Raw genomic sequence first — 27013 nt, 5'->3', positions numbered from 1 at the left:
CCCCAGTCCCCCTCGGGGAGCTCGGAGGTGTACCGTCCCCAGTAGAAGGCCTGAAATGCTTCGGTGACCATTTTAGGGTCAGCTACCCGCCTGTGTTATTGTCCCCGATCGGCACTATTTCTCTCATGGATGCCTACTTTCTCAGCTGGTGAGCCAGCAGGCTCCTGGCTTTGTCTCCGTGTTCATAAAATTTCCCCCGTTTCTGACTGAGTTGGTGCACTGCTTTCCCAGTGGAGAGCAGGTCAGAGTCCATTGGTAGCTTTTTCCTCTCCACCAGAAGTATCGTCGATCTACCACCAGTATGGAGTCAACTAGCTGTTGCAACGCCACCCTCTCTTCCCTATCTCTGCGCTTTGTAAGCAATAATTTCACCCCTGTTCACAGCCTTCAACGCCTCTCAGAGCGGGTGAAACCTCCCCGATCTGGTTGTTGGTAATAAACCCATCTATGTCTTGTGATATTTTCTCGCAAAAAACCTTGTCAGCAAGGTGGTTCTTGTCCAACCTCATGAGGGCCGTTGGGCATGGCCCATCTCCAAACTCACATTCATGTAATGTGGAGTGTGGTCGGAGATTACGATCGCAGAGTATTCTACTCTTACTATCCCTGGAAGCACTGATTTCCCCACTACAAAGAAGTCAATCTGGGTATTTATCTTATGTACCTGGGAGAAGAAGGATAACTCCTCCTCCCCTGGGTGGGTCACTGTACTCGCCATGAGGCCAAAGCCCTGCACTCTGGGATGTTCTCTTGTTCAGGGGCCACCCAACATGGCCGCCAATTGTGTGTACGACACGTGTGTACGGCTGTTCCCCGGCCCTAGGGTTTGGGCCAGAGTGACCTGTGAGCCTTGTCTATCTCTGGCGGGTTGCAGAAGCTGTCCCTTCCCACCTGCTTTACTAACATCTGGGCCACGTAGTCCGTAGGTTTCCTGCCTTCGGTTCTCTCCGATAGTCCCAATATTCTCAGCATCTGGTGCTCAGACCGGTTCTCTTGATCTTCTATCTTCCCCTTAAGGTTCCCTTAAGTGTGAGTCAGAATACAGGAAGGACATTGAGAACCTAGTGAGTTGTGCAACGACAACAATCTCTTTCTTAATGTCAGCAAAACTAAAAGCGGGCCATTGACTTCAGGAAGCAAAGTACTGTACACATCACTGTCAGCATCAACGGGGCCGAGGTGGAGATGGTTAGCAGTTTCAAATTCCTAGGGGTACACATCTCCAAATTCTGTCCTAGTCCACCCACGTCGACGCTATCACCAAGAAAGTACAACAGCGCCTATACTTCCTCAGGAAACTAAGGAAATTCGGCATGTCCACATTAACTCTTACCAACTTTTACAGATGTACCATAGGAAGCATCCGATCTGGCTGCATCACGGCCTGGTATGGCAACTGCTCGGCCCAAGACCGTCAGAAACGTCAGAAAGTCGTGAACAAAGCCCAGTCCATCTCACGAACCTGCCTCCCATCCATTGACTCTGTCTGCATCTCCCACTGTCTTAGGAAAGTGGGCAGCATAATCAAAGACCCCATCCACCGGGCAGGTGATACAAAAGTCTGAGAATATGCACTAACAGATTCAAAAACAGCTTCTTCCCCGTTGTTACCAGACTCCTGAACGACTCTCTTATGGACAGAACTGATTTCGCCACACATCTTCTCTACACTCCTGAATGGTTCACCCGATGCCAGGGTCTATGTATTTATTTTCTGTTTGCCCTGTGTTTTTTTTTTCATGTATGGAATGATCTGACTGGACTGTACTTAGAACAATACTTTTCACTGTACCTCGGTACACGTGACAATAAATCTAAGTCTAAATATAACCCTTTATCAATCCCAAGCTAATCCCACTGCCGCATTCTCTCTCCACACCCAGCTTGATTTGCACCCCTTCCATAAACATTTGCTCCTTCCACCACTGAGGCACAATGGCAGAAGTATGAGTGCGAGAGACTACTACAGTGGCAGACACTGGGACAGGCAGTCAGCAAAACCTTGTGGATGGGGTTGTCGTGATATGCATAAGCAAGTGTATATGTATATATGTTTAGCCTCTTACCATGAGGTGTCGGACAAGTAATACCATGTGACACTGTAACCTAGGGGAAGTCTGAAGGAGAATTCATCATGGTTAGTTGTGTTTGTGTTTGTTCCAGTCTATTAGCATTAGTTTCCAAACCACAGTTTGTTATCCAATAATAAATTTGTCCAGTCTCAAACTGGGTGTTCTTTGGTCGGCCGACTCAGTGATTGTCTCTGTATGAGAATGTAACATGGTACCAGAAGTGGGGATCAAAAACTGAAGATCTGAAATGTGAACATTTGAAGGACACAGTCTTCACATTTGGTGAAATGGTACTACAAAGAAACTGTGGAATATCGAAGGTAATCTCTGAAAATGCTAAACCAGGAAAAGAAGAAAATGGAAAGTTTGAAAACTCCTGACCATCTTCGTGTAACTGGTAATGTGGATGGCAATTGGTGCGCATTTAAGCAACAGTTCATGCTGTCTGTAGAGCATCCAGATGAATGAGAAATAGCGTTGTTGCTAACGGTGGCAGGCCCCCAGGCCATAGAGATTTACAACACCTTCATTTTTGAAAGTGAGGAAAGCTTCGATGCCACCATTAAGAAATTTGTCAAGCACTGTATGCCGAAAAAGAATGAAAGTTTTGAGCAGTACATATTTAGAATGCGCACGCAGAAGACAGGTGGGTCCTTTGATAGCTTTCTTACAGATCTCAGGTTAAAAGCACAAACATGTAACTTTGTGACGTTAAAATCCTCGATGATTTGGAATCAAATTGTCTTTGGAATAAATGATGATAAGGGGCGGGATTCTCCGACCCCCCCGCTGGGTCAGAGAATCGCCGGGGGGCGGCGTGAATCCCGCACCTGCCGGCTGTCGAATTCTCCGGTGCCGGGGATTTAGCGGAGGCGGGAATCGCGCCGCGCCAGTCGGCGGCCATTGGCAGCGCGCCTCCCCGGCGATTCTCCTGCCAATTCATCGCGATGGGCTGCCCGTATTTTGCCAGTCCCGCCAGCATAAATTAGAGTAGGTTGTTACTGGAGGGATCTGGCGGCGCGGGCGGCCTCCGAGGTACTCGGGGGGATCTGGCTCCGGGAGGTGCCCCTATGGTGGCCTGGCCCGCGATCGGGGCCAACCGATCCGCGGGCGGGCCTGTGCCATGGGGGCACTCTATTCCACCGCATCGGCCGCTGTGGTTCTCTGCCATGGCCAATGCGGAGACGAACCCTCCCACGCATGCGCTGGGATGACGCCAGCACACGCTGGAGCTACCGTGCATGCGCCAACTCGTGCCGGCCGTTGGAGGCCCTTCGGTGCTGGTTGGCATGGCGCCAAGCCCCTTCCCCGCCATCGGGCACGGCGCAAACCACTCCGGGGCCGGCCTAGCCCCTGAAGGTGCGGAATCGTCCACACCTTTGGAGCGGCCCGCGCCGGAGTGGTTCATGCCACTCCTTGCCGCCGGAGTTGCCTGCCCCGCCGATTACCGCAGAATCCCGCCCAGGTTCGTGAACGTCTCTTACGGGAGAATAAGCTTCAGTTAGGAGACATGATTAAGATTTGCCAAGCTAGTGAACTAGCTGCACAACATATCAGCACATTCAATGCACAGAGTTCTGGCACGTAAATTGGGAGCGAAGCCGATGTCATAGATGTTGTGACGCACCTGAAAATGAAACATGGTCTTAGCAGCGGTGGCCATTTTAAACATTTGCCAGAAGCAGCCATTACATGTAAAAGATGCAGAAACAGGCACCTACTGAAGCAATGAGCATTTGATAAGGTTCCCCACGGTAGGCTATTGCAGAAAATACAGAGGCATGGGATTCAGGGTGATTTAGCGGTTTGGATCAGAAATTGACTAGCTGTTAGAAGACAGAGGGTGGTGGTTGATGGGAAATGTTCAGCCTGGAGTTCAGTTACTAGTGGTGTACCACAACGATCTGTTTGGGGCCACTGCTGTTTGTCATTTTTATTGGCGTGATAAAAAATATCGAAGAGCTGACAGATTGGGTCAATTTGATAGCGTACTTAAAAAAAAAGAAACAATGACCTACGAATATGCATAGTTCCCAAAGATTGAAATGCAAATATAAAAAAGGAACACTATCCGATACCTAAAAGAGAGGAGATCATAAGTAACATGTCTGATGCGAAATATTTCAGCAAACTTGATGCTTTGCAAGGATTCTAGCAGCTCAAGCAAGATGAAGAAGTACCAAATATTGTACGTTCAATACTCCGTTTGGTATTTGGCATAATCTCAGTGTCAGAAATATTCCACAGAGCGATGGAACGCATTGTGGAAGACATTAAAGGTGTTTGAGTATATGTCGATGACATCATAATTTGGGGTTTGACCCAAATGGAACACAGGATAACTGGGTACGGTAAAATGTCAGAAGAAATGGGCTACATCTCAACAAGGCCAAATGTCAGTTTGGTGTCAAGGAAATAATGGGGATGATTCTCCGATATGGAGGCCAAGTGTTCGCGCCATCGTGAACGCCGTTGCGTTTCACGACAGCGCGAACCGGGCCCTGGAACGACCAAATCTGGCCCCCACAGGGAGCCAGCACGGCACTGGAGCAGTTCACGGCGCCACGCCAACCCGCGCATGTGCTGTTGGGCCGCGCCAACCTGCGCATGCGCGGGGGACTTCTTTAGCGCGCTGGCCCCGACCAACATGGCGTCGGTGTTTAAGCGGCGGCCGCGCTATGAAGTATGCCTGGGGGGGAGAGGCCGGCCCGCCAATCGATGGGCCCCGATCATGGGCCACACCCCATTGGAGGCCCCTCCCCGCTGAAGGAGCCCCCCTCACACCCCCCACAAGCCACCGGCAGCGCGGGGGGGGGGGGGGGGGTGAACGGTGCCGGCGGGTCTCTGTCGTATTGGTGCGGCCGAATCGGCGGCCATGCTGATTCCAGCGGCCCGCGGCCAGCGCCGTGCCACACGCGTCGGCGCAAATGGCACCGATTTTCCGCACCTCAGAGAATCGCGTGCCGGTGTCGAGGCATCGTGGTGTGGTTGTGGCGATTCTCCGGCCCGGCGCGGGGCTCGGAGAATCGCCCCCCACGTTCCTAGGAGACGGATTATCTGGTTAAGGAATAGAGCCTGATGACATGAAGATACAAGCCATCATAAATATACCTCGATCTACAGATAAAAAGGAAGTACTAAGAGTACTGGGCATAATCAAATTCATTGGAAAATTCGTACCAAATCTCTCAGCAAAGACAGCGGACTGGATTCTCCGTTTCTGAGTCTAAGTGCCGGCGCCAACTGAGGGTCCGTGGAAAAATGGCGCGAAACTCTCACCGATTCCAGTAACGGTGACGGCCTAACACCGCCGCTGTATGAAACACCCGCGGATTGCACGGAAAATGGGGCAGCACGGTAGCATAGTGGTTAGGACAATTGATTCACAGCTCCAGGGTCCCAGGTTCGATTCCCGGCTTGGGTCACTGTCTGTGCGGAGTCTGCACATCCTCCCCGTGTCTGGGTGGGTTTCCTCCGGGTGCTCCGGTTTCCTCCCACAGTCCAAAGATGTGCGGGTTAGGTGGATTGGCTATGCTAAATTGCCCTTAGTCCAAAATTGCCCTTAGTGTTGGGTGGGGTTACTGGGTTATGGGGAGAGGGTGGGGGTGTGGGCTTGGGTAGGGTGCTCTTTCCAAAAGCCGGTGCAGACTCGATGGGCCAAATGGCCTCCTTCTGCACTGTAAATTCTATATCTAAAATGGCCAGAGAATCACTGGGTCCCGGGCCACGCATGCGCAGGGCTGACAAGCTGCAGCTGCGCACGCCTACACCCCCCACACACGCATCGGTTGCGCGCTGTAAAACACAGTCGCTGCGCCAGAACACCAGGCTCATAACCACTGGGCCCACCCATCGCCCATACCATCGGGAACTCGGCCCATGGGAGGTGGAGAACTGGGGATGGGACGGCTAATGACGCGCCAACAGCGTTGCAACTTCACGCGGCACATCCCAGTGTTGCTTATTTGGAGGGGGTGGAGCATCGCTCAAATAACAGGCTCAAAGAACAAGACTATAATCCTTCATCAGAGGATTGTGTTCTTTTAAGTCTAACTCCTGTTTCTCCCAAGTCTGATTTTATTTTGTTGAAAACTATCACTGGATGAACAGATGAACAGGCGTCAAACCGCCACCTGCCCCAATTCCGGTGTCAAGCTATGGAGAATTCCACCCAGTATGTCTTAGAGATGTCCTAAAGCGAGTGAATAGATACATTTGGACTGAATAACATGAAAAAGAATAGATAAGACTAAAGAATTCTCTCATGACCACATGAGTGTTAACATTCTTCGATCCAACAAAAAATACCAAGATTTCAATAGATGCATTGAAGGACAGCACGGTAGCACCAGTGTATAGCACTGTGGCTTCGCAGTGGCAGGGTCCCAGGTTCGATTCCCGGCTGGGTCACTGTCTGTGCGGAGTCTGCACGTCCTCCCCGTGTGTGCGTGGGTTTCCTCCGGGTGCTCCGGTTTCCTCCCACAGTCCAAAGATGTGCGGGTTAGGTGGATTGGCCATGCTAAATTGCCCGTAGTGTCCTAAAAAGTAAGGTTAGGGGGGGGTGTTGTTGGGTTACGGGTATAGGTTGGATACGTGGGTTTGAGTAGGGTGATCATGGCTCGGCACAACATTGAGGGCCGAAGGGCCTGTTCTGTGCTGTACTGTTCTATGTTCTATGTTCTATGTAATTATCTAGCTCATCAGCAAATTTGTAATCATGCATACAAAAGCAACGTTTGCACGACATGGAATAGCTGAGTTAGTAATGAGTGATAATGGACCATGCTCTAACAGTAAAGAATGGCAGGAATTTGCACAGCAATATAATTTTCGGCCTGTAAAATCAAATCCATTACACTGCAATCAAATGGCAAAGCAGAAAAAGGGGTTCAGATAGTCAAACAGTTACTGAAGAAGGCTACGTACAGTAAAAATGATCCATATTTAGCATTGCTCAGCTGTTGAGCATCTCCTTTAAGTTGTGATTTGTCGCCATCAGAGCTGGTGATTAGTCGAAAAGTATGGATAACTCTGCCTTCCCGTACTGACCAATCAGTAAATCGAGCAGTTGCAATCTAAGAAGAAGCAAAAGCAATATTATGACAAGTCTACCAGGAGTCTGAAACCTTTGAAACCAAATGACATGATGAGAGTGGAGCATCCTGATGGCTGGTCAAAATGTGCTGAGGTATTGCAGAAAACAGGTCCAAGATCCTAAACTGTGATCATAGAATTATAGAATTTACAAAGAACAAAAAGAACAAAGAAAATTACAGCGCAGGAACAGGCCCTTCCCAGCCTGCGCCGATCCAGATCTTTTATCTCAATCTGTCGCCTACTTTCCAAGGATCTACTTCGGGCAGCACAGTAGCACAAGTGAATAGCACTGTGGCTTCACAGCGCCAGGGTCCCAGGTTCGATTCCCTACTGGGTCAATGTCTGTGCGGAGTCTGCACGTTCTCCCAGTGTCTGTGTGAGTTTCCTCCGGGTGCTCCGGTTTCCTCCCACAGTCCAAAGACATGCAGGTTAGGTGGATTGGACATGATAAATTACCCTTAGTGACCAAAAAGGTTAGGAGGGGTGAGGGTGGAAGTGAGGGCTTAAGTGGATCGGTGCAGACTCGATGGGCCGAATGGCCTCCTTCTGCACTGTATGTTTTATGTTCGATGTACTTCCCTCTGTTGCCGCCCATTCATATATCTGTCTAGATGCATCTTAAATGATGCTATCATGCCCGCCTCTACCACCACCGGTGGTAAAGCGTTCCAGGCACCCACCACCCTCTGCGTAAAAAACTTTCCACGCACATCTTCCCTTAAACTTTCCCCCTCTCACCTTGAAATCGTGACTTCTTGTAATTGACACCCCCACTCTTAGAAAAAGCTATCCACCCTGCCCATACATCTCATAATTTTGTAGACCTCAATAAGGTCCCCCCTCAACCTCCGTCTTTCCAATGAAAACAACCCTAATCTACTCAACTTTTCTTCATAGCTAGCACCCTCCATACTAGGCAACATCCTGGTGAACCTCTTCTACACCCTCTCTAAAGCATCCACATCCTTCTGGTAATGTAGCGACCAGAACTGCACGCAGTATTCCAAATGTGGCCTAACCAAAGTCCTATACAACTGTAACATGACCTGCCGATTCTTGTACTCAATACTCCGTCCGTTGAAGGCAAACAGGCTGTATGCCTTCTTGACCACTCTATCGACCTGCGTTGCCACCTTCAGGGTACAATGGACCTGAACTCCCAGATCTCTCTGTACATCAATTTTCCCCAGGACTCTTCCATTGACAATATAGTCTGCTCTTGAATTGGATGTTCCAAAATGCATCACCTCGCATTTGCCTGGATTGAACTCCATCTGCCATTTATCTGCCCAACTCTTCAATCTATCTATATTTTGCTGTATTCTCTGACAGTTCGCCTCGCTATCTGCAACTCCACCAATCTTAGTATCATCTGCAAACTTGCTAATCAGACTACTTATACCTTCATCCAGATCATTTATGTATATCACAAACAACAGTGGTCCGAGCACAGATCCCTGTGGAACACCACTAGTCATCTTTCTCCATTTTGAGACACTCCCTTCCACCACTACTCTGTCTCCTGTTGCCCAGCCAGTTCTTTATCCATCTAGCTAGTACACCCTGAACCCCATGCGACTTCACTTTTTCCATCAACCTGCCATGGGAAACTTTATCAAACGCCTTACTGAAGTCCATGTATATGACATCTACAGCCCTTCCCTCATCAATTAACTTGTCACTTCCTCAAAGAATTCTATTAGGTTTGTATGACATGACCTTACAGTGCAGAAGGAGGCCTTTCGGCCCATTGAGTCTGATCGGCCCTTGAAAGAACACGTTACCCGACTTCCGGTTGCGGCTATGACCAGCTAAGTCGCACGTTTGGCTGCTCCTGCTACAAAGGTGTTTTCGGGCCGATTGGAGGGCCCTAACGGCGCTGTAAGGACAAATCCCGGTGGGGGAAGGCTCCCTGAAGAGAACCAGACCAACTTTATGGTCGGTACCCGGAGTGGGGTGGTAAAGAAAGCAACAGCAGCTCCCAAAAAAAAGCAGGGGAAGAAGACCAAAATGGCGGCCGGTGGAGCACCCGAGGAATGGAGGAAATGGGCGGAGGAGCAGCAGGCCGCTCTCCTGCGCTTCTTTACGGAGCTGAAAATGGAGCTCTTGGAGTCAATGAATGCGACGACCACCAGGCTGATGGGAGCCCAGGCGACCCAAGAGGCGTCGATTCGGGAGCTGCAACAGGAGATGACTGTGAGGGAGGAGGAGGCCACGGTCCTCGTGGGAAAGGTAGAGGTGCACGAGGCACTCCACCTGAAATGGCAGAGTCGTTTTGAGGAGCTGGATACCCGAATGAGGCGGAAGAACCTGAGGATCTTGGGCCTGGCAGAAGGCCTGGAGGGGTCAGACCTCCCGGGATATGTAGCAGAAATGCTGAGCTCCCTGATGGGGGCAGGGGCCGTCCCTTCGCCCCTGGAGCTGGAAGAGGCCTACAGGGTCATGGCTAGGAGGCCAAGAGCAAATGAGCCCCCGAGGGCGGTGCTGGTGCGGTTCCAGCGACTCAGCGACCGTGAGAGAGTGCTGGAGTGGGCCAAGAGGGAAAGGAGCAGCAAGTGGGAGAATTCGACGGTGAGGGTCTACCAGGACTGGAGTGCGGAGGTGGCAAAGCGGCGGGTCCGGTACAACCGGACGAAGGCGGTGCTACATGCAAAACGGATCAGGTTCGGAATGCTGCAGCCAGCGCGCTTGTGGGTCACCTACAGGAACCAACACCACTATTTTGAGTCCCCAGAGGAGGCGTGGGCCTTTGTACAGGAAGAGAAACTGGACTCGAATTAGACCCAGGGGATACTTGGCGGCCGTAGCCGCTCGGGTACTTTCAGCTGAATTCTTTGTTTGGATTTTGAACTCTTGCTGTGGTTTTTCTTCTGATGTTTTTTCCCCCTTTGCCAACTTCCCTTAGTTATTGTTATTGTGGTTATTCATGGTTATTTATGGTTATTTATGCTGTTTGGTAGAGGGCGACTGTTAAGTACATTGTTATTTGTTATTTATCTGTTATTTATAATGTTAAGTTGGGGAGGTGGGACGGGGGGGAGAGCAGATCGGGGATATGGGCTCCTAGGGGGGGTTCTTTTACAGGCATGGACGGGGACGGGGGTGGAACTGAAGATGGCGGGGTGGGGTGTGGCAGGGCGAAAGCGCGGGCTTTCCTCTGTTTTCCCGCGCGCGGGGCAGAGGAGGGGGGAGGGGAGGAGTGCGGGGCGTGGCTAGCAATGGCGACCTTTCCCGCGCTGGAGCGGGGCCAGGGAGGAGTGGCAAGGGGGGGGGAGGCCCCCCCCCGAGCCGGGGGGAGTCGGAGTGGGGCAGGAGCAGCCGGGTCAGCGTGAACCAGCTGACTTACGGGAGTACGATGGAGGGTACATCGCGGCTAGGAGGGGTCCTAGCCTGGGGGGGGGGGGGGGGAGGGGGGTTAGGGAGGGACACCGGGTTGCTGCTGAAAAGACCAGAAACGGGAAGTGGAGGACTGGAGAGGTGGGGGGAGGGGGACATCGCCATGGGGAGCGGGTCAGAAGGGGAGGGTCGACCCGGGGCGAGCAGGGAACAGGACATGGCTAATCGGCAGGGGAAGGGGGCGGGTCGTCCCGCGACCCGGCTGATCACTTGGAACGTGAGGGGGTTGAATGGGCCGGTCAAGAGATCAAGGGTATTCTCACACCTGAAGGGACTGAAGGCTGATGTAGCAATGTTACAGGAGACCCATTTGAAGGTAGTGGACCAGGTTCGCCTGAGAAGGGGGTGGGTGGGACAGGTGTTCCACTCTGGATTGGACGCAAAGAACCGGGGGGTGGCGATTCTGGTGGGAAAGAGGGTGTCGTTCGTGGCGGAGGAGGTGGTGGCGGATAAGGAGGGTAGGTATGTGATGGTGAAGGGTAAGCTGCAGGGGGAGAAAGTGGTGATGGTCAACGTATATGCCCCGAACTGGGATGACGCGGGTTTTATGAGGCGCCTATTGGGCCTCATTCCGGGACTGGAGGCAGGGGGCTTGATCATGGGGGGGGACTTTAACACAGTGCTGGACCCCGGGCTAGACAGATCGAGCGCAAGGACCAATAGGAGGCCGGCAGCGGCAGAAGTGCTGAGGGGGTACATGGAGCAGATGGGAGGAGTAGACCCATGGAGGTTTGGTAGGCCGAGGGCGAGGGAGTATTCCTTTTTCTCCCACGTCCATAGAGTGTACTCCAGAATCGATTTCTTCGTGTTGAGCAGGGGGCTGATCCGGAGGGTACGGGAAGCTGAGTACTCGGCCATTGCGATCTCTGATCATGCACCGCATTGGGTGGATGTGGAAATGGGGGAGGCGCGGGACCAGCGCCCGCTGTGGCGGCTGGATGTGGGGCTGTTAGCGGACGACGAGGTGTGTAAAAGGGTCCGGAAGAGCATTGAGAGCTATCTGGACTTGAATGACACGGGTGAGGTGCAGGTGGGGATGGTCTGGGAGGCCCTGAAGGCAGTGATCAGGGGAGAGCTGATCTCCATAAGGGCGCATAGAGAAAGAAAGGAGAGGCAGGAGAGGGAGAGGCTGGTGGGGGAGCTATTGGAAGTGGATAGGAGATATGCGGAGGCACCAGAGGAGGGGCTGCTGGAAGAACGGCGCAGCCTGCAGGTCAAGTTCGACCTGCTGACCACCAGGAAGGCAGAGACGCAGTGGAGAAGGGCACAGGGCGCGGTCTATGAGTATGGGGAAAAGGCGAGCAGGATGCTGGCACACCAGCTTCGCAAACGAGATGCGGCTAGGGAGATTGGGGGAGTGAAGGAGAGGGGCGGGAAGGTAGTGCAGAAGGGGCAAGAAGTGAACGGGGTCTTCAGTGATTTTTACAAGGAGTTGTATCGGTCTGAGCCGCCGACAAGGAGAGGGGGAATGGAGGACTTCCTAAACAAATTGAGGTTCCCAAGGGTCCAGGAGGGGCTGGTAGAAGGGCTGGGGGCGCCAATAGGGCTAGAGGAGCTAGTCAAGGGAATAGGTCAGATGCAAGCGGGGAAGGCGCCGGGGCCAGATGGGTTCCCGGTGGAATTCTATAAGAAAAATGTGGACTTGGTGGGACCGGTACTGGTACGAGCCTTTAATGAGGCGCGAGAGGGGGGGGTTCTGCCCCCGACAATGTCGCAGGCTCTGATCTCCCTGATATTGAAGCGGGATAAAGACCCCGTGCAGTGCGGGTCCTACAGGCCTATCTCGCTTCTGAACGTGGATGCCAAGTTGCTGGCAAAGATCCTGGCAGCTAGAATAGAGGATTGTGTGCCAGGGGTAATCCATGAGGACCAGACGGGGTTCGTGAAGGGGCGGCAGCTCAACACGAACGTGCGGAGATTGCTGAATGTAATTATGATGCCGGCAGTGGAGGGGGAGGCTGAGATAGTGGTAGCGCTGGACGCGGAGAAGGCATTCGATAGGGTGGAGTGGGAGTACCTGTGGGAGACGTTGAAACGGTTTGGGTTTGGGGAAGGGTTTATTAAGTGGGTGAAGTTGCTCTACTCGGCCCCGACGGCGAGTGTAGTGACAAACGGGAGGAGGTCGGAGTATTTCGGGCTCCACCGAGGGACCAGGCAGGGATGTCCCCTATCCCCCCTACTTTTCGCACTGGCGATTGAACCGTTGGCGATGGCACTGAGGGGTTCAGGGGGGTGGAGAGGACTGACTAGGGGAGGGGAGGAACATCGAGTATCGCTGTATGCGGCTGATCTACTGCTGTACGTGGCAGACCCAGAAGGGGGAATGCCGGAGATAATGGAACTATTAGCAGAGTTTGGGGACTTTTCGGGGTACAAATTAAATTTGGGCAAAAGCGAGGTTTTTGTGATACACCCGGGGGACCAGGGAGAGGGTATTGGGAGACTCCCCTTCAAGCGAGCAGGAAAGAGCTTTAGGTACTTAGGGGTGCAGGTGGCAAGGAACTGGGGGACCCTCCACAAGTTGAACTTTTCCAGGCTGGTGGAACAGATGGAGGAGGAGTTTAAGAGGTGGGACATGGTACCGTTGTCGCTGGCGGGGAGGGTGCAGTCAATCAAAATGACGGTCCTCCCAAGGTTCTTGTTTTTATTTCAGTGCTTGCCCATCTTCCTCCCTAGGGCCTTCTTCAAAAAGGTGACGAGTAGCATCATGAGCTACGTGTGGGCACATGGCACCCCAAGGGTGAGGAGGGTCTTTTTGGAGCGGAGTAGGGACAGTGGAGGGCTGGCACTGCCCAATCTCTCGGGGTACTACTGGGCGGCAAATGTGTCAATGGTGCGCAAGTGGATGATGGAAGGGGAGGGGGCAGCTTGGAAACGAATGGAGAGGGCGTCCTGTGGCAACACAAGCCTGGGGGCCCTAGTAACGGCACCATGGCCGCTCCCCCCCACGAGGTACACCACGAGCCCGGTGGTGGCGGCCACCCTCAAGATATGGGGGCAGTGGAGGCGACATAGGGGTGAAATGGGAGGTCTGTTGGCGGCGCCAATAAGAGGGAACCATAGATTCATCCCGGGGAACATCGACGGGGGATTTCAGAGCTGGTACAGGGTGGGCATACGGCAGCTGAAGGACCTGTTTATAGAGGGGAGGTTTGCGAGCCTGGGAGGGCTGGAGGAGAAGTTTGAGCTCCCCCCGGGAAACATGTTCAGATATTTACAAGTGAAGGCATTTGCTAGGCGGCAGGTGGAGGGGTTTCCCCTGCTCCCCAGTAAGGGGGCGAGTGATAGGGTGCTCTCGGGGGTCTGGGTCGGAGGGGGGAAGATATCAGACATCTACAAGATAATGCAGGAGGCGGAAGCAGCATCGGGGGAGGAGCTGAAAGCCAAGTGGGAAGGGGAGCTGGGAGAGCAGATAGAAGACGGGACGTGGGCGGATGCACTGGAGAAGGTCAACTCTTCCTCCTCGTGTGCGAGACTGAGCCTCATTCAATTTAAGGTGCTGCATAGAGCTCACATGACGGGGACAAGGATGAGCCGGTTCTTTGGGGGTGAGGACAGGTGTGTCAGATGTCTGGGAAGCCCAGCGAACCATGTGCATATGTTCTGGGCATGTCCGGTGCTGGAAGGGTTCTGGAAGGGGGTGGCAAGGACGGTGTCGAAGGTGGTGGGGTCCAGGGTCAAACCAGGATGGGGGCTTGCGATCTTTGGGGTCGGGGTAGAACCGGGGGTACAGGAGGCTAGGGAGGCCGGAATACTGGCCTTTGCGTCCCTAGTGGCTCGACGAAGGATATTAATTCAATGGAAGGACGCGAGGCCTCCAGGCGTTGAAACTTGGATTAACGATATGGCTAGCTATATTCAGCTAGAAAGGATCAAATTTGCCCTGAGAGGGTCGGTACAGGGATTCGCCAGGCGGTGGCAACCTTTCCTTGACTTTTTAGATCAGAGATAGACGTTCGGGGTCGTGGCAGCAGCAACCCGGGGGGGGGGGGGGGGGGGGGGGGGAGGGGGGGGAGGGGGGGGGGGAGGGGAGGGGGGGGGCAGCAAGGGTCGTGGGGGGACACGCACGACTGTAACGCGGGCAAGCCTGCTCGCTGCTCATGTCTGAAACTGTAGGCTGCCTTGGTTGTTAAGGTTGCCGGGGGGGGGGGGGGGGGGGGGAGGACTGGTGCGCGCGAGAGGGCGGGCGAGGGAGGGACATTTGCCTAGAGGGATTGTGTTGTAAATAATTTAAAAATTAGTAGGGGTAAATGTCTGTATGGAAAAACTCTTTCAATAAAAATTATTTAAAAAAAAAGAAAGAACACGTTACCCAAGCCCACACCTCCACCATATCCCCACAACTCCACCCTATCCCCATAACCCCACCTAACCTATTTTAGATACTAAGGGGCAATTTATCATGGCCAATCCTCCTAACCTGCACATCTATGGACTGTGGGAGGAAACCGGAGCACCCGGAGGAAACCCACGCATACACGGGGAGAACGTGCAGACTCCGCACAGACAGTGACCCAAGCCAGGAATCGAACCTGGGATTCTGGAGCTGTGAAGCAACTGTGCTAACCATTGTGCTACCATGCTGTGTTTGACAAAGTCCCGCAGAAGAGATTATTGTGCAAAACTAAAGCGCACATGATTGGGGAAGTGTATTGAGGTAGATAGAAAACTAGTTGGCAGAGAGGGAACTTAGATTAGGAATTAATGGGTCTTCTTAAAATTGGCAGGCAGTAACTGGTGGGGTACCACAGGGATCGGTGCTGGGACTCCAGCTATTCACAACATATATTAATGATTTGGATGAGGAAACAAAATGTAACATCTCAAAGTTTGCAGATGATACCAAGTTGGGTGGGAGGGTGAATTGTGATGAGGATGCAGGGATCCTACAGCATGTTCTGGACAGGTTGGGCAAGTGGGCAAACCAATGGCAGATGCAGTATAGTTTGGATAAGTGTGAGGTTATTCACTTTGGAAGCAAAAACAGGAAGGCAGATTACTACCTGAATAGTTGTAAATTGGGAGAGGGGAGTGTGCAGCGGGACCTGGGTGTCCTTGTGCACCATTCGCTGAAGGTAAGCATGCAGGTGCAGCAGGCGGTAAAGAAGGCTAATGGTATGTTGGCCTTCATTGCGAGAGGTTTCGAGTATAGAAGCAGCGATGTGTTGCTGCAATTGTACAGGGCCTTGGTGAGGCCACACTTGGAATATTGTGTACGGTTTTGGTCTCCTTCTCTGAGGAAGGATGTTCTTGCTCTCGAGGGAGTGCAGCGAAGGTTACCAGACTGATTCCAGGGATGGCGGGACTGTCGTATGAGGAGAGATTGACTCGGTTGGGATTGTTCTCACTGGAGATCAGAAGAATGAGGGGGGATCCCATAGAGACTTATAAAATTCTCACAGGACTAGACAGGGTAGATGCAGGGAAGGTGTTACCAATAATGGATGAGTCCAGAACCAGGGGTCACAGTCTGAGGATTCAGGGTAAACCATTTCGGACAGAGATAAGGAGACATTTCTTCACCCAAAGAGAGCCTGTGGAATTCATTACCACAGGAAGTAGTTGATGCTAAAACTTTGAGTATATTCAAGAGGCGGCTGGATATAGCACTTGGGGAGAATGGGATCAAAGGTTATGGGGAGAAAGGATTAGGCTATTGATTTGGATGATCAGCCATAGAACATAGAACATAGAACACTACAGCGCAGTACGGGCCCTTCGGCCCTCGATGTTGCGCCGACCTGTGAAACCATCTGAAGCCTATCTGACCTACACTATTCCATTTTCATCCATATGTCTATCCAGTGACCACTTAAATGCCTTTAAAGTTGGCGAGTCTACTACTATTGCAGGCAGGGCGTTCCACACCCCTACTACTCTCTGAGTAAAGAAACTGCCTCTGACATCTGTCCTATATCTACCACCCCTCAATTTAAAGCTATGTCCCCTCGTGTTGGTCATCACCATCCGAGGAAAAAGACTCTCACTGTCCACCCTATCTAACCCTCTGACTATCTTATATGTCTCTATTAAGTCACCTCTCAGCCTTCTCCTCTCTAACGAAAACAACCTCAAGTCCCTGAGCCTTTCCTCCTAAGACCTTCCCTCCATACCAGGCAACATCCGAGTAAATCTCCTCTGAACCCTTTCCAAAGCTTCCACATCCTTCCTATAATGTGGTGACCAGAACTGCACGCAGTACTCCAGGTGTGGCCGCACCAGAGTTATGTACAGCTGCAGCATGACCTTGTGGTTCCGAAACTCAATCCCCCTGCTTATAAAGGCTAGCACACCATATGCCTTCTTAACAGCCCTATTAACCTGGGTGGCAACTTTCAGGGATTTATGTACCTGGATGCCGAGATCTCTCTGTTCATCTACACTACCAAGAATCTTGCCATTAGCCCAGTACTCTGCATTCCTGTTACTCCTTCCAAAGTGAACCACCTCACACTTTTCCGCATTAAACTCCATCTGCCACCTCTCAGCCCAGCTCTGCAGCTTATCTATGTCCCTCTGTATCCTATAACATCCTTCAGCACTACCCACAACTCCACCGACCTTCGTGTCATCTGCAAATTTACTAACCCATCCTTCTACACCCTCTTCCAGGTCATTTATAAAAATGACAAACAGCAGTGGCCCCAAAACAGATCCTTGAGGTACACCACTAGTAACTGAACTCCAGGATCAACCACCACCCTCTGTCTTCTTTCAGCTAGCCAATTACTGATCCAAACCGCTAAATCACCTTCAATTCCATATTTCCTTATTTTCTGCAATAGCCTACCGTGGGGAACCTTATCAAACGCCTTACTGAAATCCATATACACCACATCAACAGCTTTACCCTGATCCACCTGTTTGGTCACCTTCTCAAAAAACTCAATAAGGTTTGTGAGACATGACCTACCCTTCACAAAACCGTGTTGAGTATCGCTAATCAACTTGTTCTTTTCAAGATGATTATAAACCCTATCTCTTATAACCTTTTCCAACATTTTACCCACAACCGAAGTAAGGCTCACAGGTCTATAATTACCAGGGTTGTCTCTACTCCCCTTCTTGAACAAGGGGACAACATTTGCTATCCTCCAGTCTTCCGGCACTATTCCTGTCGACAAAGACGACATAAAGATCAAGGACAAAGGCTCTGCAATCTCCTCCCTGGCTTCCCAGAGAATCCTAGGATAAATTCCATCTGGCCCAGGGGACTTATCTATTTTGACATTTTCTAAAATTGCTAACACCTCCTCCTTTTGAACCTCAATTCCATCTAGCCTGGTCGACTGAACCTGAGTGTTCTCCTCGACAACATTGTCTTTCTCCAGTGTAAACACTGACGAAAAATATCCATTTAATGCTTCCCCTATCTCCTCTGATTCCACACACAACTTTCCACTACTATCCTTGATTGGCCCTAATCTTACTCTAGTCATTCTTTTGTTCCTGATATACCTATAGAAAGCCTTAGGGTTTTCCTTGATCCTATCCGCCAACGACTTTTCGTGTCCTCTCCTCGCTCTTCTTAACTCTCCCTTTAGGTCCTTCCTGGCTAACTTGTAACTCTCAAGTGCCCTAACTGAGCCTTCATGTCTCATCCTAACATAAGCCTTCTTCTTCCTCTTGACAAGTGCTTCAACTTCCTTAGTAAACCACGGTTCCCTTGCTCGACAACTTCCTCCCTGCCTGACAGGTACATACTTATCAAGGACACGCAGTAGCTGTTCCTTGAAAAAGCTCCACATTTCGATTGTACCCATCCCCTGCAGTTTCCTTCCCCATCCTATACATCCTAAATCTTGTCGAATAGCATCATAATTGCCTTTCCCCCAGCTATAATTCTTGCCTTGCGGTATATACCTATCCCTGCCCATTGCTAAAGTAAACATAACCGAGTTGTGATCACTATCACCAAAGTGCTCACCTACATCTAAATCTAACACCTGGCCGGGTTCATTACCCAGTACCAAATCCAATGTGGCCTCGCCCCTTGTTGGCCTGTCTACATACTGTGTCAGAAAATCCTCCTGCACACACTGCACAAAAACTGACCCATCTATAGTACTCGAACTATAGTATTTCCAGTCAATATTTGGAAAGTTAAAGTCCCCCATAACAACTACCCTGTTACTCTCGCTCCTGTCAAGAATCATCTTTGCAATCCTTTCCTCTACATCTCTGGAACTATTCGGAGGTCTATAGACAACTCCCAACAGGGTGACCTCTCCTCTACTGTTCCTAACCTCGGCCCATACTGCCTCAGTAGACGAGTCCTCAAGCGTCCTTTCTACCGCCGTAATACTTTCCTTGATTAACAATGCCACACCCCCACCTCTTTTACCATCTTCTCTGTTCTTACAGAAATATCTAAATCCTGGAACCTGCAACAACCACTCCTGTCCCTGCTCTACCCATGTCTCCGAAATCGCCACAACATCGAGATCCCAGGTACCAACCCATGCTGCAAGCTCACCCACCTTATTCCGGATGCTCCTGGCGTTGAAGTAGACACACTTCAAACCAGCGTCCTGCTTGCCGGTGCCCTCTTTCGAACTTTTAACCCTATCCCTGACCTCACTACTCTCAACATCCTGTACACTGGGACTACAATTTAGGTTCCCATCCCCCTGCTGAATTAGTTTAAACCCCCCCAAAGAGCACTAGCAAATCTCCCCCCCAGGATATTGGTACCCCTCTGGTTCAGGTGAAGACCATCCTGTTTGTAGAGGTCCCACCTACCCCAGAATGAGCCCCAATTATCCAGGAAACCAAAACCCTCCCTCCTGCACCATCCCTGTAGCCACGTGTTCAACTCCTCTCTCTCCTTATTTCTCACTTCGCTAGCACGTGGCACGGGTAACAACCCAGAGATAACAACTCTGTTTGTTCTAGCTCTCAGCTTCCACCCTAGCTCCCTGAATTTCTGTCTCAAATCCCCATCTCTCTTCCTACCTATGTCGTTGGTACCTATGTGGACCACGACTTGGGGCTGCTCCCCCTCCCCCTTAAGGATCCCAAAAATACGATCAGAGACATCACGAACCCTGGCACCTGGGAGGCAACACACCAACCGTGAGTCTCTTTCGTTCCCACAGAACCTCCTGTCTGTTCCTCTAACTATGGAGTCCCCAATAACAAGTGCTCTGTTCCTCTTCTCCCTTCCCTTCTGAGCAACAGGGACAGACTCTGTGCCAGAGACCTGCGCCCTATTGCTTACCCCTGGTAAGTCGTCCCCCGCAACAGTATCCAAAACGGTATACTTGTTATAGAGGGGAACGACCACAGGGGATCCCTGCACTGCCTGCCGGTTCCCTCTCCCTCCCCTGACGGTAACCCATCTACTTTCTTCTTTTACCTGAGGTGTGACTACCTCCCTATAACTCCTCTCAATAACCTCCTCCGCCTCCCGAATGATCCGAAGTTCATCCAGCTCCAGGTCCCTAACGCGGCTCTCGAGGAGCTGGAGTTGGGTGCACTTCCCGCAGATGTAATCAGCAGGGACACTCTAGGTGACCCTTTCCTCCCACATTCTGCAGGAGGAACATTCAACTGCCCTAGCCTCCATTCCCACTGAACTAACTTCCCAACTACTGAAAAATAAAAATAAAAAACTTGTTAGTTTAGCAATCCAACGGACAGAGCTTTTTTTTGGTTAGAGGAGGAGGATGGGTGGGACACACTACGTAAGTAGTGTTTCGGGTAAAGCTGTCACTCGAGAACAGCCCATTCACAAACCACCTTCAACTTACGCTGACCGCACTGCACGTATGCAAATCTCCCCGGAACAGCCAATCAGAAGCTCTGCTCTGCTGCCCTCCGCTGGATGATTGTGATGAATGGTGGAGCAGGCTCGAAGGGCCAAAAGGCCTCCTGCTCCTATCTTCTATGTATCTATGTATCTATATAACTGAGCAAGGGCAGGTTTCAAGGAGGAATAGATGGGCGTTCCTAAAAGTGAAGCAACCTGTTGCTGAACAGCAAGGCGAGGATGGATCTGAAAGTTTTCATTCATCAAAACTGACACAAGCAGTGAACGAGTTTACTGTCAATGTACAGAATGATATTCAGAACAATAATACGGTCACAGCAGATTTACCGACAGAAGTTCAGAACTATCACACAGTTTCACCAGATTTACCAAAGTTGAGACGATCAAAGGGAAACAGAAAGAAACCGTAAGGGTTGGATCTGTGAATGGACAATATAACTGTCCATGGTGTAAAATATATTGTTATGCATATCATATGTGATATTTATTGAAATATTGCACAATATGTTTTGTTCAAAATCTCAAAGAAACGGGATGACAGTCAGCAGGAACTTTTAAAAAAAAATAATTTTTATTGAAATTTTTTGAAAAATATATATCAACAAAACAATACAATAATAACAATAATAATAATAAACACACCCCGGCACCCGTAACAACGCATATAACAAACCCCCCACCCCCTCCCAACCCCAATAAACAACAGAATAAATTAACAATAAGCAAATTAACTTAAACACTATCCCCCTAAACCCCCCCCCCCTTTCCCCCCCTCCCCCCCGGGTTGCTGCTGCTGCTGACCTAGTACCTTATCGTTGAGCCAGAAAGTCGAGGAAAGGCTGCCACCTCCTAAAGAACCCTTGTATTGACCCCCTCAGGGCAAACTTGACCCTTTCCAACTTAATGAATCCCGCCATGTCATTCATCCAGGTCTCCACACTCGGAGATCTTGCATCTTTCCACTGCAGCAAGATCCTCCGCCGGGCTACTAGGGATGCAAAGGCCAAGACATCGGCCTCTTTCGCCTCCTGCACTCCCGGCTCCACCCCAACCCCAAATATCGGGAGTCCCCAACCTGGCTTGACCCTGGATCCCACCACCCTCGACACCGTCCCCCTTCCAGAACTCCTCCATTGCCGGGCATGCCCAGAACATATGGGCATGGTTCGCTGGACTCCCCGAACATCTGACGCACCTGTCTTCGCCCCCAAAGAACCTACTCATCCTAGATCCGGACACGTGGGCCCGGTGCAGCACCTTGAACTGGATGAGACTAAGCCTCGCACATGAAGAGGAGGAGTTCAACCTCTCCAGGGCGTCCGCCCATGTCCCCTCCTCAATCTGCTCCCCCAGCTCCACCTCCCACTTAGCCTTCAGCTCCTCTACCGACGCCTCCCCCACCTCCTGCATTATCTGATAGATGTCAGACACCTTCCCATCCCCGACCCACACCCCCGAAAGCACCCTATCCCTTACCCCCCGCGGGGGCAGCAAAGGGAACCCCTCCACCTGTCGCCTAGCAAACGCCTTAACCTGAAGGTACCTGAACATATTCCCCAGGGGGAGCTCAAACTTCTCCTCCAGTTCACCAAGGCTCGCGAACCTCCCATCAATAAACAGGTCTCCCAACTTCCTAATGCCCGCCCTGTGCCACCCCAGGAACCCGCCATCCATGTTCCCTGGGACAAACCGGTGGTTCCCCCGCAGTGGGGCCTCCACCGAGCCCCCCACTTCCCCCCTGTGTCGCATCCACTGCCCCCAAATTTAAGGGTGGCCGCCACCACCGGGCTCGTGGTGTACCTCGTTGGAGGGAGCGGCAACGGAGCCGTTACCAGTGCCTACAGGCTCGTGCCTCCGCAGGACGCCATCTCCATCCTTTTCCATGCTGACCCCTTCCCCTCCATTACCCACTTGCGTACCATCGAGACATTAGCCGCCCAATAGTACCCAGAGAGGTTGGGCAGCGCCAGCCCCCCTCTATCCCTGCCCCGCTCCAAAAAGACCCTCCTTACCCTCGGAGTCCCATGCGCCCAAACAAATCCCAGAATGCTGCTGTTCACCCTCCTCGAAAAGGCCCTCGGAACAAAAATGGGGAGGCACTGAAACAAAAACAAAAACCTCGGGAGTACCGTCATTTTAACGGACTGTACTCTACCCGCCACGACAACGGCAGCATGTCCCACCGTTTAAATTCCTCCTCCATCTGTTCCACCAACCTAATAAAATTGAGCTTGTGCAGAGTCCCCCAGCTCCTAGCCACCTGAACCCCCAGGTACCTAAAACTCCTCACTGCCCTCCTCCTGATCTCCTGGGTGCACGACAAACAGCTCAATCTTGCCCAGGTTCAATTTATATCCCGAGAAACTCCCGAACTCAGCAAGAATCTCCATCACCTCCGGCATTCCCCCCACCGGCTAGCTACATACAACAGCAAGTCGTCCGCATACAGCGACACTCGGTGCTCCTCCCCCCTCGCACCAAACCCCTCCACCTCCTCGACTCCCTGAGAGCCATGGCAAGAGGCTCTATTGCCAGCGCAAAAAGCAAGGGGGACAGGGGGCACCCCTGCCTCGTCCCACGGTGGAGCCTGAAGTACTCGGACCTCCTCCCATTTGTCGCTACACTCGCCATCGGGGCCTCGTACAGCAACCTCACCCATTTAATAAACCCCACCCCAAACCCGAACCTCTCCAACACCTCCCACAAGTACCCCCAATCAACCCTGTCAAAGGCCTTCTCCGCATCCAATGCCACCATAATCTCCGCCTCTCCTTCTGCTGCCGGCATCATTATCACATTTAGCAGCCTTCGCACGTTAGTGTTCAGCTGCCTCCCCTTCAAAAAACCCGTCTGATCTTCATGTATCACCCCCGGCACACAGTCCTCTATTCTAGAGGCCAAGATCTTCGCCAGCAACTTGGCGTCTACATTCAGCAGTGAAATCAGCCTGTATGAACCGCACTGCAAGGGGTCCTTATCACGCTTCAGGGTCAGGGAGATTAGCGCCCGAGACATCGTCGGGGGCAGAAGACCCCCCTCCCATGCCTTGTTAAAGGCCCTGACCAACAGGGGGCCCAGCAGGTCCGCATATTTCTTATAAAATTCAACCAGGAACCCATCCGGTCCCGGCGCCTTCCCCGACTGCATGTGGCCAATCCCACTGACCAGCTCCCCCAACTCGATCGGCGCCCCCAGTCCCTCCACCTGCTCCTCCTGCACCCTTGGAAATCAGAGCCTGTCCAAAAAATTCTCCATTCCCCCTCCCACCGCCGGCGGCTCTGACCGGTACAGTTCCCTATAGAAGTCCCTAAAGACTTCATTGACCTCTGCCCCCTGCCGCACCACATTCCCATCTCTATCCTTCACTCCACCAATCTCTCTAGCCGCGTCCCGCTTACGCAGCTGGTGCGCCAGCATCCTGCTCGCCTTCTCTCCATACTCATAGACCGCTCCCTGCGCCTTCTTCCACTGTGTCTCCGCCTTTCTGGTGGTCAATAAATCAAACTTGGCCTGCAAGCTACGCCGCTCCCCCAGCAATCCCTCCTCTGGGGCCTCCGCGTACCTCCTATCCACACTCAACAGCTCCTCCACCAGTCTCTCCCTCTCCCTCCTCTCCCCCCTCTCCCTATGGGCTCGGATGGAGATCAGCTCCCCTCTAATCACTGCCTTCAGAGCCTCCCACACCATCCCCACCTGGATCTCCCCAGTATCATTGACCTCGAGGTACCTCTCGATACATCCCCGAACCCTCCTACACACCTCCTCATCAGCTAACAACCCCACGTCCAGATGCCAAAGCGGGCGCTGGTCCCGCGCCTCCGCCATCTCCAGATCCACCCAATGCGGAGCATGGTCCGAAATCGCGATAGCTGAATATTCGGCCTCCTCCACCCTCGGGACCAGTCCCCTGCTCAGAACAAAGAAATCGATGCGGGATAAACCCTGTGCACATGGGAGAAAAAGGAGTACTCCCGTGCCCTCGGCCTCCCGAACCTCCAGGGATCCACTCCTCCCATCTGGTCCATAAACCCCCTCAATACCTTGGCCGCCGCTGGCCTCCTGCCTATCCTTGAACTAGAACGATCCAGTAGGGGATCCAGCACCGTATTGAAGTCCCCCCCCATGATCAAGCCCCCCACCTCCAGGCCAGGAATGCGGCCCAGCATACACCTCATGAAACCAGCATCATCCCAATTTGGGGCGTACACATCAACCAACACCACCCTCTCCCCCTGCAGCTTACCGCTCACCATCACATACTGCCGCCACTATCAGCCACAACCTCAGACGCCTCAAATGCCACCCTCTTCCCCACCAGGATCGCCACCCCCCCAGTTCTTCGAGTCGAGCCCTGAGTGGAAAACCTGCCCCACCCACCCCTTCCTCAGACAGACCTGGTCCGCCACCTTCAGGTGGGTCTCCTGGAGCATGGCCACATCCGCCTTCAGCCCCTTCAGATGCGAAAACACCCGGGCCCGCTTAACCGGCCCATTCAACCCCCTCACGTTCCACGTAATCAGCCGGATCAGGGGGCACCCCGCCCCCTCCCCCGTCGACTAGCCATAACCCATTGACTGCTCACCCCTGGCCATCACCCATTCGGCCCGTTTCCCACGGCGATAGAACCTCACCCCGACCCCCACCGAACTCCTCCTAGGCCAATCCAGCAGCAACCCGGTATCCCCCCCCCCCGCCCCCGCCCCCCCCTCCCACAGGCTAGGACCCCTCCTAGCCGCGACTCTCCCTCCACTGTACTCCCGTGAGCCAGCTGACTTCTGCTGACCCCGGCAGCTCCCGCTTTAACTCCGACCCCTCCCGATATGAGGTCCCCCCTCCCCCCCTGCATCAGCTCCTGGGCACCGCTTCAGTGCGGGAAACCCGGTCTAATAGCCACGCCCCTCGCCACCAGCTCCACCCCCTCGTCCCGCAGCGCGGGAAACCAGAGGAAAGCCCGCGCTTTCACACTGCCCCACCCCACCAACGCAGCTCCCAAACAGCAGTCCCAACCCAACCACCCACTCCGTACAAACAAAGACACATATCAACCACAAACCCCAGTACCCCCCATAGAACACAAAACCATAACCCACATCGTCCGAAAGCGAGAGAAAAAACAGAAACAAACAGAATAACCCGCTACAGCATAAACAATGATACATGAATAGAATAGAAAAACTCCCACAGCCCCCAATCTCTAGTTCGAGTCCAGCTTTTCAGCCTGCATAAAGGCCCATGCTTCCTCCGGGGACTCAAAGTAGTGATGCCGGTCCTTGTAGGTGACCCACAGGCACGCAGGTGGCAACATGCCGAACTTCACCTGCTTTCCATGGAGCACCGCCTTCATCGGTTAAACCCGGCTCTCCGCTTGGCCACCTCCGCACTCCAGTCCTGGTAGATACGCACTACCGAATTCTCCCACTTACTGCTCCTCACCTTCTTGGCCCATCGGAGAACACACTCCCGGTCACTGAACCGATGGAACCGCACCAGCACCGCCCGCGGGGGTTCATTCGCCTTAGGCCGCCTGGCCAGCACTCTATGGGCCCCCTCCAGCTCCAGGGGCAGATGGAAGGATCCTGCCCCCACCAGCGAGTTCAGCATCACGGCCACATAGGCTGGCAGGTCCAACCCCTCCAGCCCCTCCTCGAGGCCCAGGATCCGCAGGTTCTTCCTCCGTGACCGAAGCTCCATCTCCTCGAACTGATCTTGCCACTTTTTATGAAGTGCCTCGTGTATCTCCACCTTCCCCACGAGGGCCGAAACCTCCTCCTCGCGCTCAGAGGCCTGCTGCTGCAACTCGAGTATCGCTGCACCCTGGGTTGTCTGGGTCTCCAGCAGCTTACTCGTCGTTACCTTTAGGGATTCCAACAACTCCCCTTTCGGCTCCGTAAAATAGCGCAGAAGGGCCTCCTGCTGCTCCTCCGCCCACTGCCTCCACTCCTCAGGGGCTCCACTGGCCGCCATTTTGTCCACCTTCCCCCGCGTTTCCAGGGGAGCTGCTGCCGTTTTTCTCCTCGCCCCACTTCATGTCCGAACCATAAATCCCAGGGGGTTTTGCTCCAGACCCCTTTATCCACCGGGAATCGTCGAATCAGCGCCGTTTGGGGCCCTTAAAAGAGCCCACAAGTCCTTTTAAAGCGGGAGCTGCCGAACGTGCGGCTTAGCTCCGCATAGCCACAACCGGAAGTCAGTCAGCAGGAACTTGAGGAGGGGAGAGACGAGGACCCTGGGACAGACAGTCAGCACCTTGAGGAGGTGGAGAGAGGAGGACACTGGGACAGACAGTCAGCACCTTGAGGAGGGGGAGAGACGAGGACACTGGGACAGACAGTCAGCACCTTGGGGAGAGAGGAGGACCCTGAGACAGACAGTCAGCACCTTGAGGAGGGGGAGAGAGGAGGACCATGAGACAGACAGTCAGCACCTTGAGGAGAGGGAGAGAGGAAGGCCCTGGGACAGACAGTCAGCACCTAGAGGAGGGGGAGAGAGGAAGGCCCTGGGACAGACAGTCAGCACCTAGAGGAGGGGGAGAGAGGAGGACCTTGGGACAGACAGTCAGCACCTTGGGGAGAGTGGAGGACCCTGGGACAGACAGTCAGCACCTTGAGGAGGGGGAGAGAGGAGGACCCTGGGACAGACAGTCAGCACCTCGAGGAGGGGGAGAGACGAGGACCCT

The 27013-nt window shown here is 52.7% G+C and overlaps 1 protein-coding gene across 1 annotated transcript in view; it reads left to right on the top strand.

Annotated features, from left to right (window-relative positions):
• Nucleotides 1-27013, top strand: part of LOC119971552 — a 75057-nt gene that overhangs the window by 13529 nt on the left and 34515 nt on the right. The gene's annotated exons all lie outside the window — the stretch shown is intronic.

This window comes from Scyliorhinus canicula, chromosome 9, assembly GCF_902713615.1.
Source record: "Scyliorhinus canicula chromosome 9, sScyCan1.1, whole genome shotgun sequence".
Taxonomy (NCBI): domain Eukaryota; kingdom Metazoa; phylum Chordata; class Chondrichthyes; order Carcharhiniformes; family Scyliorhinidae; genus Scyliorhinus; species Scyliorhinus canicula.
Note: the sequence above shows the minus strand (reverse complement) of the source record. Positions and strands in the feature narration are given on the sequence as shown.